Source organism: Mustela putorius, unplaced genomic scaffold (assembly GCF_011764305.1).
Source record: "Mustela putorius furo isolate JIRA1106 unplaced genomic scaffold, ASM1176430v1.1 tig00000633_pilon_pilon_pilon, whole genome shotgun sequence".
Lineage (NCBI taxonomy): Eukaryota > Metazoa > Chordata > Mammalia > Carnivora > Mustelidae > Mustela > Mustela putorius.
In genome coordinates, this window is record NW_025421430.1 from 1 (window position 1) to 17549 (window position 17549).

At 45.1% G+C, this 17549-nt stretch overlaps 1 pseudogene; it reads left to right on the plus strand.

Moving 5' to 3' along the window:
- Nucleotides 1-6749: 6749 nt before the first annotated feature.
- Nucleotides 6750-7354, plus strand: LOC123392851 (annotated as a pseudogene).
- Nucleotides 7355-17549: the final 10195 nt, after the last annotated feature.

Here is a 17549-nt window from a genome sequence, read left to right on the forward strand (position 1 = left end):
TATTTGTTCCATTTCTTGAAAGCTGGAGGTTACTTTGATAGGAATTGCATTAAAATTGTGTAGAGTGCTTTAGGTAGCATAGGAAATTTCACAATATTGTTCTTCCAATCCAGAGCATGTAACATTTTTCCATTTCTTTGTGTCCTTACCTCAATTTCTTTCATGAGTACTTTATAGTTTTCTCTGAGTAATAGCTTTCTTAGCCTTCCCTCCTTACCACTGTTGGTGAGAATTGCAAGCTGGTGCAAGCCACCTCTGAGAACAACAGCATGGTGGTTCCTTAAAATGCTGAAAATCGAACTGGCGCCTATGACCCAGGCAATTTTCACTAACTTGGTTATTTACCCTAAGTGTTGCGTAGGCGACATAAGTGCTCTGAAGGGGCACGTGGCACCGTGAATGTTTATAGCAGCAATGTTCACAATAGCCAAAAACGATGAACCGGACCTAGATGGTTCCATCAAACAGAGTGAATGTATCAAGAAGATGTGGTGGTATATATACACCATTGAAGCCATTCCTGACAAAAACGGGATGGAACTAGAAGCGTATCATGGCTTAGTGAAATACTCAAGTCCAAGCGGATAAAGACAAACTATCATATGATCTCCCTGATATGAGGAAGTGGTGATGCACCAGGGGGGCTTAATGGGTAGGAGAAGAATAAAAGAAACAAATGGGAGATTGGGAGGGAGACAAACCAATAAGTGACTCCTTAATCTCACAAAACAACTGAGGGTTGACTGGGGAGAGGGAGTGTTGGGTAGAAGGGTGGGGTTATGGACATTGGCGGGGGTGTTTTTGGTGTGAGTGCTGTGGGGGTGTGTGGACCTGGCGATTCACGGACCTGTACCTCTGAGGATAAAAATATATATTTATAAAAAATAAAAAATTTAAAAAAAAATATAGAAGGGATTCCGCTAGCGCCCGGGAGGGGGCACTGTCGCCACAGATCTGTGCGCTGAACGTGTCCTTCACCGCCTCCACCACCTGCGGGGTGCACCTGAGTCCAGGTAACTGACACCGTGCACTTGAGCGTTCAGCAGACCTCCTACACTGACCGAAAGTTTCTTTTCCAACCGGTGTCTGTGCTTTGAGGGGCAGTGGGTCCACATCCACACTGACAGAAGCCCGGCTCCCTCGAGACCCACTGTAGAGGCCTGGGGAGGATGTGGGGCTCGTCCACGTGGACAGGAGCCTGGTCTCCTCAGAACTCTCTGTGGAAGTTTCCAGAGGATGTGGGGCCTTGTCCACAGTAACAGAAGTCCAGTCCCCTCAGGACCGGTGTCTGGAGGAGAAGGTGAGGAGAAGCGGCTTCAGTGGGGACTGGTGAGGGGTTGCGTGTTTTCAGGATCCCATGGAGGAAGGGTGCGCTGGGGCTTCTGTGGTTTTGTGTGCGGTGACATGGCCTCCCCTGGGGCTGTGCTTGGGGCTATGGGATCCCCCCTTTCTGGGCTCGGATGTGCTCCGGGTCCTGCGTCCATGTCTGTGCATCTGCAGATTCGGTTCCTGGGGCTCCTCAGATGGTCTTCAGTCAGGGTGCGGCCGCCCACCTCGGGGGTCATGCCTCTCCCTCACGTCTCAGCCCTGCAGGGTCCTTCCTGCATCCACACCTGCTCCAGGACTGGTCTGGAGTCTGGGAGTTTGGGAGCGACAGCATGGACCCCGTAGATGACTTTGGGGATAGTAGGTGTTTTCCTGATGCAGGTTCTTCCCTGAACACAGAGTATCTCCCCATCTCCGTGGGTCTCCCTCTATGTCTGTTATCAGTGTTGCTTGGCTGTCAGAGGACAGGTCTGTCACTTCCTGGGTTCAGGGGACTCCTAGGGGTCTTGTTCTTTTGGATGCATGAGATGCAAAATGAGTTATTTTGGATGCATGAGACGCAAAATGAAATTTTTGTCTGTAGTCTCTTTCTAGTGGTTCTTTCCAGGCACGTAGAGATGCCATTGATTTGTGTATATTGAATTTGTTCCTTGCAAATTTCTTGAGTTTATTATTTCCATTTGCCTTAAACTCAAACTGCCAGTTATTTGGGCAGCAACATGGGTTTCTTTGGGAAGAGCAGAGAATGGCAGTCTGGGCTGAGCAAGTTACTGTCCCACCCCAGGCAAGTGAAAGAAACAAAGGAGAAGAACATTATTTCATGGAGAAGGAAGAAGCTGGGGGGGGGGGTGTGCTGGGAAGGCAAGTCCCCTGGAAAAGAAAGACAGGGGTTCGTGGTGATGCAGGAGTCTCACCGGCTGAGCTGTGGGGATGGTGATTTCTGGTAGGAGATGAACCTCCAGCTTCCCCTGTGAGGCCTGGAATGGATGAGTCTCTCCTATGGGGGATTGCAATGTGGAGTCTGTAATTGACAGTTGTTCCTGTAATTGACACTGAGCCAGGCGCCCCCTTCCAGCCTCCCATTCTGGCCTCCCCAGTCTGCTTTACCGAGGCTTCCTTTCCTGATTTTGTACAGTTCTAACCAGGTTGTGGAGGAACATTGTAGAAAACTGGAACACGAATCCCACTGCTTCTACTGCACCAGAGACACAGGGGCGCCTGATTTAATCCTCCCACAGGTGTCTTGCTAACATGTGGCCTCCTCCAAGGGCCAGTGGCCTCTCCATGGTGGGTGACCTGGATCTGGGAGGACTTGGCCTCCGTCCCGAAGTCTGATGTCCTCTCTGCTTCTGTGATGTGGTGCTAACGTGGATGTCTGGAGGAGTCATTTACTCTGTGGTGATATCAAAAATGCAATAACTTGTCACAGCAGCACAAATACACTTTATCTCCACATCCAGAGTCCCCAGCTGTCATTTCTCTTTATCACATTTGTCACTTCACATGGGCTACTTCAGTGCCTTTTACCCCAAATGGACATTGTCCCATGGAACCACCATGGAACCCCCAAGTGAGGAAATCATGATGGTTCCTACGTTTGAATCCAGAACGTAGGCCCACTTCAGCTGTCACCACCTGCCCAATGGTCTGAAATGTCTTCTCCATTTGGATCCAGTTTTCTTCTTCTGGAACTTCTTCTAGGACTTTCCCTTATTTGGGTAACCTTGGTGGACTTTGCCTCTTGTGAACACTGCTGCTGTGAATATTCCTGTACATTTTTGTTTGTTTGTTGAACCAGTGTTTTCAATATTGGGGGTATATATCTAGGAATGCAGTTGTTGAACTGTATGGTAATTCTGCTTTGATCTACTTGAGTAAATGATGAAATGTTTTATACATAGTCTGCACCATTTTCCACAAGCAAGGTTTAAGAGTTTTGGTTTTTCAACAGCCTTTTGTTATTTCTAGTTTTCTTGATCATAGTGAGTCTACAGTATAAAAGGACATATAACTGATTTAAATTCTCATTTCCATAAAGACTAATGATGTTTAACATCTACTCATGTGCTATTCACCATTTGTATGATTTCTCTGGAGAAGGGTCTATCCAAGTCCTTTGTCCATTTTTAAAAAAATGGGGGTTGTCTTTTTGTTGAGGAATTGTAAAAGCTCTTTACATATTCTGGGCAACAGCCTCCTAATAGATAAATAATGTACAAATATTTCTTTCCATTCTGGGGGCTGTCTTTTCACTTTCTGGATAGTATCTTCTGATGTCCAAATATTTTTAATTTTTTTTTACATTGCTTTTTTTAAGAGTGAGTGAGAGAGAGTGTGAGAGTGGATGGAGCAGAGGGAGAAGAAAAGAGAATCTTAAGCAGGCTCCACACTGAGTGTGGGGCTTGATCTCATGACCCTGAGATCATGATCTGAGCCAACATTGAGTCGGATGCTTAACCAACTGAGCTATCCAGGTGCGCAGGACAGATTTTTAATTTGAGGATATTATTTTATCTATTTTTTCTTTCCCTTCTTATGCTTTGGTGTCAGATCTTAAAGCATTGCTACACTCAAGGTTATGAAGATTTATCCCCATTTGTTTCTTCTAGAGTTTATAATTTTTACCTCTTACATTTAAGCCTTTAACTTATTTTGAGTTAATGTTTATATGTGGTGTGAGGTAAGGGTCCAGTTCCATTCATCTGTACATGGATAGCCGATTATCTAGCACTCTTTGTTGAAAAGACTATTCTTTCGCCCACGTGTAATGTTGTCCACCCTTGTCGATATTCACAGGACCATAGATGAAGGGATTTATTTCTGGGCTTTCAGTTAAATTCCACTGATCTGTATGCATACTTTTTTTTTTTTAAGATTTTATTTATTTATTTGACAGAGAGAAATCACAAGTAGATGGAGAGGCAGGCAGAGAGAGAGAGGGGGGAAGCAAGCTCCCTGCTGAGCAGAGAACCCGACGCGGGCCTCGATCCCAGGACCCTGAGATCATGACCCGAGCCGAAGGCAGCGGCTTAACCCGCTGAGCCAACCAGGCGCCCTTTTTTTTTTTTTTTTAAAGATCTGTATGCATACTTTGAAAAAATTTATTTTACTTATTTAAAACAATTTTTTTTAAATTTTAAATTCAATTAATTAACATAGAATGTAGTATTTATTTCAGGACATATGCATACCTTAACAACAGTATCACAATGTTTTAGTTATTAAGATTTGAACTTTGGGAGTATGACCTTTCACCTCTGATTTTCTTTTTCAAGATGGTTTTGGCTATTTTGTGGTCCCTTAAAATTCACATGACTGTTAAAATTATCTTGTGCATTTCTTCCCAAAGGCCTTTGTGGAATTCCTTGGGAACACATTGAATTCCCACATTGCATTGTGTACTGTTGCCATCTTATCAATAGTATGTCTTTTCATCACCATAGGGTGTCCTCAGATTTATTTAGGTTTCCCTTATTTTCTTTCAGCAATGTTTTGTAATTTTCAGTGTGTAAGATGTATACTTTGGTGCCATCTATTCCTAAGTATTTGGTCAGTGTTGATCCCTAAAATGGAATTGTTTTATTAACTTCCTTTTAGGATGATTCATTGCTAGTGGATACACATAAGAGATTTTTGTGTACTGATATTTTGTCCTGTAACTTTGCGGAATTAGGGAACAGGCTGTAATCATTATTTGTTGGTTCTTCAGGAAGCTCTCTATATAAGATTATGCCCATCTCTGGTCTCTGAATAGACGTAGTTCTACTGTTTCTTTTTACATGTGGATTCCTTACTTCTTTGCCTTCTTGTTCTGGGAAGAACTTTCAGTGCGATACTGAGTAAGGAGTGAAAGCCAGCTTGATGGACTTGTTTGTGATTTCAGAATAGGGCTGTCAGTCCTCAAAATGGAGGATGATGTTTGATTTGGGTTAGGGTAGGGTTAGGGTTGGGGTCTCCCTGTCCTCTGCTGTACAGAGCCCATTATTCTCTGGAAACCAGCAGAGTGATCTTTTCAGAACATAACCTTTGATCCTCTCTGTGACCCACTCCCCAGCTGCCCGTCCTCTCTAGGCTCCCCTCTCCCTCTGTATCCCCTACCCCTGTGGGCCTCCCTGGTGTGTCCCACATGTGCCTTGGGCCAGACTCCAAGCCTTTCCATTCTCTCTGCCCTCTGCCAGGAGCACTCTTCTCTCCCCCTGCTTCATGTCTGGCTTGTTCCCCCATTGGCTGGACCTAGACTTGCCCCCTGGTGACCTGACTTGTGCCTACTGCGTGTGTGTGGCCTTGTCCCTTATTTAAATGTAGTGCCCACTTTCCCTGTGTGAGCTATTTACTAAGCTGCCAGGTATGGGGCAGACACAGGGAGCTACCCTCAGCACCTGTGTGAAAAAATCAGTCTCAGGGCACCTGGGTGGCTCAATCATTAAGCATCTGCCTTCAGCTCAGGTCATGATCCCGGGGTTCTGGGATCAAACCCCGCCATGTTGGGCTCCCTGCTCAGTGGAGAGCATGCTTTTTCCTCTCCCACTCACCCTGTTTGTGTTCCCCTCTCTAGCTGTCTCTCTCTGTCAGATAAATAAAACCTTAAAAAATCAGTCTCAGAGGGGCTCACCACCCTTGCTGACAATAAAGGATCTGCTGTCCCCACTGTCAGTCCCCTCAGAGGGACAAGACTTCCAACTTCTAGGGCCTAGGTAGATGTAGACCGGGACCTGGAAGCTTCCAGGATTCATGGCTGGGGCCTAAGCAAGCCCCCTGTTCTTCCAGCATTCCCCTTTCCCCTTCCCTGCCAATGGGCTGGACCTGATTCCTGATCTGGAGTAGTTCGAGGGTGACCCCTCCTAGGTATAGCAGTGGTTGACTAATGGAACTATCAGCAAGAGGCCCAGTAGCCTTTACAGGAAGACCCTTTAGGGGGTGGAGACAGCTCTATGGGGGCCAGTGACAGCCCCCTCAAAGCAAAGTGGGGCAGGAGGCCAGCCCTGCTGATTCTGGCCAGTCTGTAGGCCATAGAAAGGAGGGCTGTGCCCAAAGGTGCTCTGCTCCAGGCAGGTGGGGACAGGACCTGCAGGGGGTTGGCCAGGTGAGGGCACCTGCAGGGTTTGCCAGGGAACTCGGCACAGTGGGACTGTTTCTAGCACCATCATGCTGACTGTGGGGTTGGTTTCCTGCCTCTGAAGCCTCAGGCTTCTCTTTTACACAATGGGGTGATGATGGGCCCCATCTCTGGGAGTAGAAGAAGTTAGGGAGGCCCCACAAGCAGACTTGCTCAGAACAGGCTGGGAGAGTAGCTGTTGCTTTAAAGCAGCTCAGGGCCTGCCCCCATGAAGAAGGTGCACATGTCCATGGCCCCCAGCTCTGGAGTCACGCTGCCAGCCTCTGACAGTGACATCTTCCTGCCTGTCCCCCTTCCCTGTAGATAGGTGGTCTTCCTGGAGCTGTTCCTGCAGGGAGCACAGAAGCCCATCATGGTGGGACACAGGGTCACCTACTAGGTCCTCACCGAAGAGTGGGCAGCCAGGCCTGTGTGTACCTCTGGGAGGGCTGGAGGGTGGTGGTCCTTGAGGTCCCCAGAACCACACAGCGGCAGGACGTGTCCATGCAGTGCATGGTGATGGTCAGCTGCTTCTGTGAGCAGCACTTTCTCTGTGAGGTGGTTGACCTGGTGTGTGCAGATGTGGACATGAAGGCTAGCAACCCTGTGGGCATGGAGATCCTGTCCCCCCTCTTTGGCACCTTGCTCCCAGTTTCTACTTGGTGTCCCATGAGGACTTCAGCTACCAGCACTGACCTCAGTCCCAGGCCCACTTCCCCAGGGACCAGGGTGATGTTTACTTACATGGGGGCCTATTGGGGGGGGTTGGTGGTGGAGGTTCACCAGCTGACCTTGGCCTGTCACCAGGAGGTGGTCAACATGGCTAATGGGATTGAGGTTGTGTGGCATGACCAGAGCCATTTGAACAGGTACCTGCTGGACCACAAGCCCATCGAGGTGCTATCCACGGAGGACCTGTGGGATCCGTGGTAGCTGGGCTGCCGTCCTTCCCACTGCCCCTGCCACATCATGAAGAAGCTGATTTGGGCATGCCCAAGGATTAACAAGACATTCAGTACTCATGAGAGGCTGTCCCGGGAGGACATGTGGGACCCACGGCATCTGGGTTATTCCCTGGAGGCCCTGTGGGACCCGTGGCTGCTGGGCTCTTTCCTGGAGGACTTATGGGACCTGTGACTGCTGGGCTGTCCCCAGAGGTCCTGTGGGACCTGCAGCTCCTGGACTGTCTCCTCTAGGACCTGTAGGACCTGTGGCTGCTGGGCTATCCCCAGAGGACCTGTGGGACTTGTGCCTCCTGAGCTGTCCCCTGGAGGACCTGTGGGACCCATGGAGGCTGAGCTGCCCACCCCCCCTTCATGAAGAAGCTGATATTCAGACCATGCCCAAGAATCAGCAGGACATCCAGGACTCATGAGGGGCTGTCCCGTCTCCATCAGGGGGTGCTGTCCTGAGCAGAGCTGTCAGACCAGGTTCTTACTTCTGTTCCCTCAAGGGAGACCATGGACCCAGCACTGCCCGCATGGGTATGTCCAGGGCCCCCAGCTGCACCCGCACACAGGAAGACTGCCTCAGGACACAAGGTCCTCTCTTTGTGGTCACTACATTCTGATAACTTCTAGGTCATTTGCAGCTGGGGTTGGCTCAAGTTTTATGCAGATGTTTTTCTGTGTCAATGCTGAGCAGCCATCTTTAAAAAGAACAATCGAGGGAAAGGTTTTCCTCCCTGACTGTAAACAGACACTGCCTGGTGGGGCTGGAAGCAGCCCAGCAGCAGCTGTGGAGCCGGCTGTGGGCCCTGACTAGATCTTCCCTCCCAGACCCTGCACCTCGCCATGGCCATGGGGCTTCAGAGTGAGGGGTGTGCCGAGCCGCCTCTCAGACCTCCAGTCCTCTGACTGCCAGAGGCTGTGGCCATGGCTGCTAGCTCAGCCTCCAGGAACGTGGAGCCCTCTGGGTTATGTATAGTTTCTGCCTTTGTTTTAATTTTTGTTTTTTTTTTTTAAATTTAAGTTAATTTTTAAAATTTACATTCATTAGCCAACATATAGTACATCAGTAGATTTTAATGTAGTGTTCAGTGATTCGTTAGTTGCCTGTAACACCACATGTGCCTTCTTTAATACCTGTCACCCAGCTACACTATCCCCCTCCCCCCTCCATTCTCTAACCCTCAGTTTGGTTCCTGGAGTCCACAGTCTCTCACGGTTTGTTTCCCTCTCTGATTTCTTCCCATTCAGTTTTCCCTTCCTTCCCTTGGCCTCCACTCTATTCATTATGCTTCACATATGAGTGAAACCATATGATAATTGTCTTTCTCTGCTGGAATTATTTCACTTAGCATAATCTCCTCCAGTCCCACTCATGTCGATGCAAATGGTGGGTATTCATCCTTTCTGATGGCTAAAGAATATTCCATTGTATACATAGATCACACATCTTCTTTATCCGTTCATCTGGCGAAGGACATCCAGGCTCTTTCCACAATTTAGCTATTGTGGACATTGCTGCTGTGCTTCTTTTCACTAAATCTATATAGTTGGGGTAAATACCCAGGAGTGCAACTGCTGGGTCATAGGGTAGCTCTATTTTCAACTTACTGAGGAACCTCCATGCTGTTTGCCAGAGTGACTGCACCAGCTTGCTTTTCCCACCAACAGTGTAAGAAGGTTCCCTTTTTCTGCACAACCTCGCCAATGCTTGTTGTTTCCTGTCTTGTTGTAATTTTAGCCATTCTAACTGGTGTAAGGTGGTATCTCATTATAGTGTTGATTTGTATTCCCCTCATGTGGAAAGATATTGAGCACTTCTTTATGTGTCTGTTAGCCATTTGGATTTCTTCTTTGGAGAAATGTCTGTTCATGTCTTTGGCCTATTTCTTGATTGGATTATTTGTTCTGTGGGTGTTGAGTTTGGTAAGTTCTTTCTAGATTTTGGATACTAGCCCTTCATCTGATATGTCATTTGAAAATATCTTCTCTCATTCTGTTTTTTGTCTTTTGGTTTTGTTGACTATTTCCTTTGCTCTGCAAAAGCTTTGTATCTTGATGAAATCCCAACAGTTCATTTTTGCTTTTGTTTCCCTCACCTTTGAAGACGTGTCTATCAAGGAGTTGCTGTGGTTGAGGTCAAAGAAGTTGCTGCCTCTGTTCTCCTCAATCTCCTCAACCTCATCCAACAGGATTTAGATGAATTCCTGTCTCCCACTGAGGTCTTTAATCCATTTGGAGTCTATTTTTTGTGTATGATATGAGGAAATGGTCCAGTTTCATTATTCTGCATATGGCTGTCCCCTGTTCCCAGAACCATTTATTGAAGACACTTTTGTTTTCTCACTGGATATTCTTTCCTGCTTTGAGGAAGATCAGTTGACCCTAGAGTTGAGGGTCCATATCTGAGTGTTCTATTCTGTTTCATTGATCTGTGTGTCTGTTTTTGTACCAGTACCATACAGTCTTGATGATTATAGCTTTGTCATAGAGCTTGAAGTCTGCAAGTGGGTTGCCACCATCTTTGGTTTTCTTTTTCAGCATCCCTTTGGTTATTTGGGGTCTTTTCTGCTTCCATACCAATTTGGGGATTATTTATTCCAGGTCTGTAAAAAATGTGGATGGTATTTTGATAGGGATTTCTGTGGATTCTTCTAGGTAGCGTAGACATATTCATAATATTTGTTTTTCCAACCCATGAGCATGGGACTTTTTTTCCATTTCTTTGTGTCTTCCTCCATTTCTTTCATGACTATTGTATAGTTTTCTGAGTACAGATCCTTTGCCTCTTTGGTTAGATGGACTCCTAAGTATCTTATTGTTTTGGGTAGAATTATACATGGGATGGACTCCTTAATTTCTCTTTCTTCTGTCGTATTGTTGCTGTAGACAAATGCCACCAATTTCTCTGCATTGACTTTATATCCTGCCACTTTATGGAATTCCTGGATGAGTTCTAGCAATTTGGGGTTGGAGTTATTTGGATTTTCCACGGAAAGTATCCTGTTGTCGGCAAAGGGTGAGGGTTTGACTTCTTCTTTGCCAATTTGGATGCCTTTTATTTCTTTTTGTTGTCTGATGGCTGAGGCTAGGAATTCTAGCACTATGTTGAACAACAGTGATGAGAAAGGGCATCTGTGTCATGTTCCTGACTCGAAGGAAAAAGCTCTCAGTTGTTCCCCATTGGAAATGACAGTCTCTGTGGGTTTCCCATAGATGGCATTTATGATGTTGATGTACCCTCTATCCCTCCACGGTGAAGAGTTTTGATCAAGAAGGGATGCATTAATTTGTCAAATGCTTTTTCTGCATCTATTGAGTGGATCCTATGGTTCTTGCTCTTTCTTCTATTAAGGTAGTGGGTGCCATGGATTAATTTGCAGTTGTTGAACCACCCTTGCAGGCCAGGAATAAATTCAATTTGGTCATGGTGAATCATCCTTTTAATGTATTGTTGAGTCCTATTGACTAGTATGTTGGTGAGAATTTTTGCATTCATACTCATCAGAGATAGTGGTCTGAAATTCTTTTGTGGGTGGGGTCTTTGGTTTTGGGATGAGGCCTATGCTGGCCGCATGCTAGTTTGGAAGTTTTCCTTTCAGTCTATTTTTTGGAAAGGTTTCAGAAAAGAGTTATTAAATCTTCTTTAAATGTTTGGTAGAATTATCCTAGGAAACCATCTGACACTGGACTCTTGTTTCCTGGGAGATTTTTGATGACTTCTGCAATTTCCTTGATGATTATGGATCTCTTCAGGGTTCCTTTTCTTCCCAGTTTAGTTTTGGTCATTTCTATGTTTCTGAGAATGCATCCATTTCTTCGAGACTGTCTGATTTGTTGATATAGAATTGCCATCCTATGTTCTTATACTTGTTTGTATTTCTTTGGTGTTGGGTATGACCTCTCCTTCTTGATTCATGATTTTATTGATTTGGGTCCTTTCTCTTTTCTTTTGGAGAAGTCTGGCCAGGGGTGTATCAATCTCAATCTTATTAGTTCTTTCAAAAGAGCCAGCTCCTAGATTTGTTGATTTGTTCTACTGTTCTTTTGGTTTCTACTTCATTGATCTCTGCTCTAATCTTTATTATTTCTCCTCTTCTTCTGGGTTTAGCCTTTCTAGGCTGCTCCTTCTCCATCTCCTTTAGATGTGGGGTTAGATTGTATATTTGTGACCTTTCTTGGTTCTTGAGAAAGGCTTGTAGTGCTATATATTCCCCTCGTAGGACTGCCTTTGCTGCATCACAAAGATAATAAACAGTTATGTTTTTATTCTCAGGTGTTTCCATGAATTTTTAAAATTCATCTTGATTTGACTGGTTGACCCATTCATTTTTTAGTAGGATGCTCTCTAGCCTCCATGAATTTGAGTTCATTCCAACTTTCCTCTTGTGATTGAGTTCCATTTTCAAAGCACTGTGGTCTGAAAATATGCAGGGAATGATCCCAGTCTTTTGAGAATGAACACAGCAGCAGCATCCCAATCTCTGGCCCCAGAGCTGAGAGCTCAGGGCCCCACTCCTCAGTGCGCCCTCACAGAAAAGCAGTAAATCCTTCATGTCTCCCTGGTCTCTGACTGCACTCTGTGCTCACCAGACCTGTGACCAAGCATTTCTATCTCTGGCCATGACCCTGTTTGGAGTCTCCAAAACCAGCAGACTCCTACAGCATGCTCAGGCACCATTCCTCCTGGTGGGGGAAGGGGTTCTCCCCAGTTGGGTCACTTCTTGGGCCCGTCCTCAAAGAGCAGTGGCCAGACTGTGCTGTGGATCATAGTCTATGGCAATCTCCAACTTAGAGCCCACTCCTGGGCTCACTTTTTGCAGTCAGCTTCCCTGCTACAACACCTGGGAGCTGCACTGCCCTCAAGCTCCCCTTGAGGGTCCCAGGTCCAAGGGTCCCAGGAAGACCCTGAGGATCCTGAGACCACACTGTCCCATTGAGAGTTTCACACTGTTTAGCCCCAGAGTGACATCCTTCACCAGAGGAGACTTCTAAAAGTTTCGATTTTGTGCTCTGCTCTCTCCAGCACTTGGCGGTAGCCAGCCGACAGAGGCTCCCTCCCCCTCACAGTGTATCTTCCTGGCTATAGACTTAGACTCACTTTTCTGTACCTTCCACCTTGTGGAAAGTGGTAACTTTTCTGTTTATAGAGTTGCAACTATTCTTTCCTTGGATTTCTGCTTGAGTTTGCAGGTGTTTAGAATGGTTTGATAGGTCTCTGGCTACATTCCTTGTGCCAGATGAAATGAAGGTGTCCTACTCCTCAGCCATCTTGGACTCTTTCTCTCTCTTCTTTCTCCAGATTGTTTTAGGTATTTGGGGTCTTTTGTGATTCTATACACATTTTAGGACTATATTCTATTTCTTTGAGTAATGCCATTGGAATTCAGATAGGGATTTCATCACATCTGTAGATTGCTTTGGATATGGCTGACATGTTAACGTTATTAATTCTTCCAGCTAATGAGCATGGCATATGCTTCCATTTATTTGTGTCATCTTCCAAATCTTTGGACCATACATTCACCCACCAACACGCACATGTTTTTCCTTCCTTTTCTGCCTGTGTTCAGTATACCAAGTCTTTCTCATTCTTGGTTACTTTTATTCTTAGATTTTTTTTTTTTACTTGATGCAATTGTCAATGGCATTGCTTTCTTAATTTCTTTTTGTGAAATTTTGTCATCAGTGTGTAGAAATACAAGTTGGGGCACTTGGGTGGCTCAGTCAGTTAAGTGTCCACCTTCAGGTCAGGTCATGAAGGCAGCTATGCTAACCACTATACCACCAATGCTCCGGCGATCCTCGGGTTCTGGGAATAAGCCTGGCATTGGACTCCCTGCTCAGCATGGAGTCTGCTTTTCCCTGACCCTTTGCTGCTCCCCCTGCTTATGCCCTCTCTCTCTGTGTGTGTCAAATAAATACATTCTTTTTTTAAAAAAAGTAATGCAACAGGTGTCTTTATCTTGACTTTGTATCCTGCAGCTTTACTGAATTTATTTATTCTAGTGTGTGTGTGTGTGTGTGTGTGTGTGTGTGTGTGTACGCTTTAGGGATTTTTCTATATATAGTTTCATGTCATCTGCAAATAATGACCATTTTCTCTTTCTGTTTAGATTTCATATCTTTTTAAATTTTTAAAATTTTCTATTTTTGTCTAAATGGTTTGGCTAGGGCTTCCAATACCATGTTGAATGAAAGTCGTAAGAATGGGCATCTTCATCTTCTTCTTGATGTAGTGGAAAAGTTTCAGCATTTCACCCTCGAGTGTAATGTCAGTTGTGGGCTTATCATATAGGCCTTGTGTTTGGTTGAAGTATGTTCTCTCCGTACCCAGATGGTTTAGAGTCTTTATCATAAATGCACATTGAATCTTGTCAAGTGATCTTTCTGCATCTATTGTAACAATCCTAGGATTTTTATCTTTTATTTTGTGAAAGTGATGTATCCCATTGGTGGATGTGCAGATGTGGAGTCATCCGTGCATCCCTGGAATAAATCCCACTGGGTCGTGTTGTGTGACTCTCCGGATGGATTGTTGAGTTAATGTTGCCAAGAATTTGTTGAGGATTTTTACATCTCTGTTCATGAGGGATTTTGGCCTTTCCTTTTCTTGTTGTGTCCTTGTCTTGTTTTGGTAGCAGGGTAATGCTGCCTTTATAAACTGAGTTTGGACATATGTCCTTCTCTCCTTTTTTAAACACAGTTTGGGAAGAGTTGGTATTAATTATTCTTCTACCATCTGGTTAGAACTCCTCAGTGAAACTGTCTGGTCTTGGGCATTTGTTGGGAGGATTTGATTATCAAATCAATCTTTTTACTAGTGATCAGGATGTTCAGACTTTTTTCATGGTTCATTCTGGGTTGTTGTTAGGAACTTATTATTCTATATTGTCCAAGGTCTTGGCTTCTACTTGCTCATAGTACTCTCTAATAATCCTTTGTATTTTTGTGGTATTCATTTCAATAGTTCATGTTTCTTTCTTTCTTTTTTAAAATATTTTATTTATTTATTTGACAGATAGAGATCACAAGTAGATGGAGAGGCAGGCAGAGAGAGAGAGAGAGAGAGAGAGAAGGAAGCAGGCTCCCCGCTGAGCAGAGACGCCGATGTGGGGCTCAATCCCAGGATGCTGGGAACATGACCTGAGCTGAAGGCAGAGGCTTTAACCCACTGAACCACCCAGGCACCCCATGTTTCTTTCCCTTTTCTAACGTTTTTCACTTTTTAAGTTTAAATTCAGTTATCCAACATACAGTTTTTGATGCAATGGTTAATGATTCATTAGTTGCATATAACACCCATGTGTCCCCTCCTTAATATCCATCACCCACTTGCCCTGCCCCCTACCTACCTCTCCTCTAGTTTATTTCCTATGATTTAGAGTCTCTCATGGTTTGTCTCCCTCTCTGATTTCTTCCCATTCAGTTTTCCCTCCCTTCCCCTGTGGTCCTCTACACTATTCCTTGTGTTCCACAGATGAGTGAAATCATATGAATTTGTTGTTTTTCTGCTTGATTGATTTCTTTTAGCATAATCCCTTCCAGTTCCATCCATGTTGATGCAAATGTTGGGTATTCTTCCCTTCTGATGGCTGAGTCCTATTCTATGGTATGTATGTGCCACATCTTCCTTATCCATTCCTCTGTTGAATGACATCTCAGCTCTGTCTACAGTTCGGCTCCTGTGAATATTGCTGCTATGAACATTGGGGTGCATGTGTCCCTTTTTTAAGCCATAATCTGTATCTTTGGAGTAAATACCCAGTAGTGCAATAGCTGGGTCGTAGGATAGCTCTATCTTTACTTTTTTTTTTTTTAAGATTTTATTTATTTATTTGACAGACAGATCACAAGTACAGAGAGGCAGGCAGAGAGAGAGAGAGAAGAGGAAGACCTCAACCCACTGAGCCACCCAGGCGCCCCTATTTTTACTTTTTGAGGAACCTCCATGCTGTTTTCCAGAGTGACTGCACCAGCAGTGTAAGTGGGTTCCCACCAACAGTGGGAACATTCTCACCAACACTTGTTTTCTGTTTTGTTAATTTTAGCCATTCTAACTGCTGGAAGGTGGTATCTCATTGTGGTTTTGAATGCTCTAATGGCAAGTGATGTCGAGCATTTTTTTCATGGTCAGTTAGCCATTTGGATGTCTTCTTTGCAGAATTGTCTCTTCCTGTCTTCTGCCCATTTCCTGAGTGGATTCTCTGTTTCTTAGGTGTTGAGTTTGAGGAGTTCTTTGGTGATCTTGGATACCAGACCTTTATCTGTCATGCCATTTGCAAATATCTTCTCCCATTCTATAGGTTGCCTTTTAGTTTTGTTCACTGTTTCCTTTGCTGTGCAGAAGCTTTGTATCTTGATGAAATCCCAACAGTTCATTTTTGCTTTTGTTTCCCTGGCTTTTAGAGACATGTCTTGCAAGAAGTTGCAGTGTTCAAGGTCCAAGAGATCACTGCCTGTGCTCTCCTCTAGGATTTTGATGTGAGAAAGGAATCAATTATCTTTCTTTCCTGATGTGTTTGGGTCCTCTCTCTTTCTTGGTGAACCTAGCCAAAAGTTCATCTTTTTTATTTATCTTTCCAAAAAAGGCAGCTCATATTTTCATTGATCTTTCAACTTTTTTTTTTGTTGCCCTTGGATTTATTTCCATATTCCTTTTTGTTATTTCCTTATTTCTACTGTTATGGGGCTTTGCTTTTTTTTTTTTTTCTTCCCACTTCTTTCCCATGTAAAATTAGGTTGGTTATTGGAGAGCTTTCAGGTGAATCGATGAAGACCTGAATTTCTATGAAATTCCCTCTTAGAACTACTTTTGCTGTATCCTTTAAGTTTCATAGGTTCCATTTTCATTAGTCTCAAGGTACTTTTAAAATTTCTTTTGATTTCTTTTTTGACCCTGGGTTGTTTAATGGCATGTTGTTAAATCTCTACATAATTCTGAATGTTCCATTTTCTTCTTGTGACTGATTTCTATTTTCACAACATTTCATTTGGACAAAATTTGAAACAGACAGTGAAGGGAGCTTTCAGTTTAATGGTTAGTTTCCCATTTTTGTTTTTGTTTTTCCTGAAGAAAGACCACATGTTGTGTGGAGACAGAGGAACATTTTGTGAGATTGGAGTGTGGGGTTAGAAATACTGACTACTGCCATACAGGCTGTGTACCACTGTTCACACTGTAGCCCTGAGGGGCTAGAAACATTTTCCAGGAGGTACAGGGTGGCCTTCTCTCTAACAGAAAGTTGCCATGTGGGTTCATGGCATGGCCCCAAGTCAACAACCAGTATGTATGGTAAATTGGGGTATCAGACCCCAATTTTCTGTTGGAAGTGAGAGAGAAACAGGGCATGGTGTGCTTCATGATAATAGCTGAGGTCCTGAGTGACCCACTGGTTATTGTTGGGAGGGTGGGGTAGTGGAGCCAGTGGATCTATCTCATCATATCCTATGGAACTCAGGGACACCCTCCTACCTTTTGAGTTGTGTGGAGAGACAGGTAGACAGCTGTCTCTGGTCAAGCACAATGTTGAACTGGCAATGGCAGTGTGTGGGGGAGCCACTCCTTCAATTTCATACAAACTGACTGGGGTCTGAGACTGAGTCCTACCAGCATCATGGGGAGAGGAGGGTGGTGATGATGCACATGTCCTAGGGTCCTAGGATCCCTTGGGGGCTGAGTTGAGGGCAGGATATTGCAGTGTGTTAGGCTCCAGGTTTGTGGCCAGGGGAGCTGCCGAAGGTTGGGGTGGCCTCAGGGAGGCATCCAGGTTTCTGCCGCTCTGAGTGTACTGTGAGGCTCCAAATGGCACAGTTTCCTCCTGGGTTGTAGGCGGAGTTCTCGGGTCTGGCTCAGGGGTGCCCAATCTGGAGGGCTTGGGGGCCAGGCCTCTTGGGATGGAAGCCTGAGAACCCTACCGAGAGTTAGGGTTAGGGCCTAAGGGCATGGCAGGCCCTATTTGCCAGTGCTGAGGTGGGATCCCATGAGCGCTGAGTTGAGGATGCTGGTCACGTGGTGTCTCAGGCTCTGGGTTGGTGGCCAGGGCCACTGCCAAAGGTAGGGGTGACCTCAGGGAGGCATGCATGTTTCTCCCAGTCTGAGGGTTCTGTGCAGCTCAAAATGGCACAGTTTCCATCTGGGTGGCAGGCAGACTCCTGGGCTATGGCTCTGGGGTCCCCAA